The 3,255-nt window shown below is 34.5% G+C and overlaps 1 long non-coding RNA gene across 1 annotated transcript; it reads right to left on the bottom strand.

Moving 5' to 3' along the window:
- Positions 1-1,879: 1,879 nt before the first annotated feature.
- On the bottom strand, positions 1,880-2,816 carry LOC145129291 (uncharacterized). Its single transcript, XR_013717438.1, has 2 exons — positions 2,658-2,816; positions 1,880-2,427 (listed from the first exon to the last, which is right to left on the bottom strand). It is a non-coding gene; the product is annotated as an uncharacterized LOC145129291 (long non-coding RNA).
- Between the last annotated feature and the right edge of the window lie 439 nt (positions 2,817-3,255).

The following is a 3,255-nucleotide window of genomic DNA, read 5'->3' as shown; positions in this document are numbered from 1 at the left end:
CTAAAATCATATACTCAACTGTTATTTCAGAAACAAATTAAATATTTAAATAATTAGTCAATACAAATTTTTGAATAAAGCAAACATAAAATGGAAATTCTAAAATAAAAACGTACTTGTTAGAAGTTTGTGCCGACCCAGATTTGAAAGGCTACAGTCAGTAGTCAGTAACAGACTCGCAGGTCTGGAGTTGATTTGACTAATGCAACATTTTTTTTTATTAACCTTTAAATTTTGTTATATATCCATAAACATGACAAAATTGCAAAAATGGTCCTTGTGGTTGGCAATTTTATGTGTTTTGGTCCAAAACGAAATGTTGGTGCATCACTGGTCCAAAATTGGATATTTCTATTGTTTTTGGTCCCTATCTGCTTAAAAAGACTATTATGCCCTTATAATTTGTTTTTCCATTTTTTTATTATCAGTTTTTATTCAAAATAAAAAAACCCCACCATACTCATTTTCCCTTCCCATTCAAACCCTATCCCATTCCCAAATTACAAAAAAATTGGTTGTCGTCTACAACCTTGATCGAAAAACCTCCACAGTCAACGGTGCATCTACACTCGTCTTCCACCATCGACAATCTCCACCACCGCCTCCCCCTCACTCCTTTAACCCGTCGACACCTTCTTGACGGGGGAATTGATTTCTAGAACCATTTTTAATTTTTGGATCTGAGGGGGGCAATTTTTGGAACTAAAAATATTTCAAAATATCTGCAGGCTTTGATATTGGTTGCATGTTGCAGGTTTGTTCTTGATTTTGATTTGGTATGGTTTTGTGTTGAATTTCACTTTGATTTGAGGATAAAAATTTGTGGTTTTCGGAGATGAAACGTGAAAAGTGGTATGAGATGGTGTTTATGGGTAGAGGTTGATCGAAGATGGTTGCTGATGAGAAGAGGTTGAAACACACACATTATCCCTATTGTGTCCTCCCGTTCTCAAACAACAATGAAGAAATCGAGCATCAGTAGAGAACGTTCTTAAATTGTTGAAATCCTATAAGTTCTTGAAGTGCTTTGATGTATTCAATATTTAATCTATTTTTTCACTTCTCCGATCTGTAGTTTTCTAGTTATTGTGCTTTGATGTCCACATCGAGGAGACGAAATTAAACAGATATTGGTGGTGTTGACGAGTGGTAGTGGTGTTGATCAATGGTGGTGGTGATCGGAATGTGAAAGTTGGCTTAGGCGAGGAGTCTCTGGTAGCTTCTGTGGTGGAGATGGAGGAAGATATGGTGGCGACAATTGATTGAAGATTTTGAGGTGGTAGTGGTTGATGATGGTGGAGGCGGTGGATTGAAGTCCGGTGGTGGGTCTTTACAAGAGAGAGAGAGAGAGAGAGAGAGAGAGAGAGAGAGGTGGTGGTCTGTTGACTTAAGAGTGGGGTAGGGTTTTTTGGTTTTTTTAATTAAAATAATAAGAAATTAATTAAAAGAAATAAAAATAATAATCAATTAAGGGTATAATTGTCATTTTAGGTAGGGTATGGACCAAAACTACGAGAAAATGATAACCATAGGGACCAAAACCACACAAGTTATCTAAAACTGGACTAGTGGTGCACCAACATTTCGTTTTGGACCAAAAGCACATAATTGCCAACCACAGGGACCATTTTTGCAATTTTGTCCCATAAACATTAAACAACATTTCATCCCAACTTATAAATTATTTACCAATTTATTAAAATCAAGTTGTTTAGAAAAAATTCAAAACGTTAACTGAATTATGTTCTCGTTTTATTTTTTCCAAAAAATAACAAAACACATTTATTCTTCACACAATAAATTGATAAAATAGTTTTTATCCTTACAAAACAACATTTCTGTATTAATTTTATCAAATTTAATCTAATACTTATTTCAGTCATTCAAACAACCAAACACTCCATTCCTTTATCCATATTACCAAACATTCCAAAACACACCAAGAAAACTCATATTTACACAGGAGATGATGAAATGGAGAAACAACAAAAATACCTTATTTTTTGGAAGAAACCCAAACCCTGCCATCCCATTCTTGATGAATCCTTAGCATACTCAACGGATAAACAATCTCTTCTCTTGAATCCTCAAAATACACCAAGTAATTCGATCCAGTCTTCCTGATAACCTTCCCCACCCACCACCCATCCTTGTCGTAAGCATCAACTAGATCCAACAAAGAAAACTCAGTCGCCTTAACCTCCGGCGGAAGCGGCCGGATTTGATCGACAGTGACGATCTCTCTCAAAGGCGCAAAACCGTCGTCGTTCAGAAGTGTTCTGTACTGGATTATGTACTCTTTTTTGGAAAGCGAAGAGATGATGTTTGCTATGTAGTATGAACCCGCGAAACCCTCTTCTTTGTTCGTAATTTCTACCCTGTCGCCTCTTTCATACGCCATTGTTGCCGATGATGTTTTTTTTTTGTCTGCAAATCGGGAAGTGTAAAATTTTGTGTGAATGTGAGCTTGGATGTGAAATACACTGATTTACGAGTTGCAAACACAAATTTTGAGTAATTTTGGGGACTATTCGAATTCGATGATGAGTTTTGTTGAATTGAAATGAGATTATAACAAAATCAAGCGTCAATTGCTTCCAAAAATCAAATAATAATGCTGAAAGAAAAATTAAAAGAGGATGCAGAATCAGAATTACTCTTTGAGGAATGTATGCGACCTTATCGAAAACCAAATTAGCCTGAGACGTCGACGCAATCCTAGTAGCGCCTGTATTCCCGTAGTGAATAAGTAGAAATTAACCCTAATTTACACTACAGCCATTGACGACGGTTGGTGGACTTTTTTTTTCCCAATATTTTAGTAAAATCATAAACATAATCATATTTATGTTTTTATTTTTATTAGTTTCAACGAAATAATTATTTATTTTAGGTCAGCTGATATCATTTAGGGCGTGTTTTGGCATCGGTCATATTCTGCCACATTAATTTTTCTATGAAAAAATTACAAATATAATTAAAATCGTTAATTACTTACACCAACTATAATGGATACACAAAAATAATGTTTTGGTGTCAAAATGTGTTTCAATGGACCACTAAACTCAGCACAAAAATGGGAGGATTGAATAGTGGCCTCTATATTTCTTGTAATACTATTCATCATAAAATAACTTTTATAACTTTAATAATTACTCTATTCTACATTATAATATGAAAAAATATTTTTAGTGTAAATTTGAAGTGGGTGGTTGAAGTAAAAAAAGTTTTGATGTTAAAAATACACAAATTTAA

Source organism: Lactuca virosa, chromosome 8, assembly GCF_052849685.1.
Source record: "Lactuca virosa cultivar CGN04683 chromosome 8, Lactuca_virosa_CGN04683_v6, whole genome shotgun sequence".
In the NCBI taxonomy this organism is placed as follows: domain Eukaryota; kingdom Viridiplantae; phylum Streptophyta; class Magnoliopsida; order Asterales; family Asteraceae; genus Lactuca; species Lactuca virosa.
Note: the sequence above shows the minus strand (reverse complement) of the source record. Positions and strands in the feature narration are given on the sequence as shown.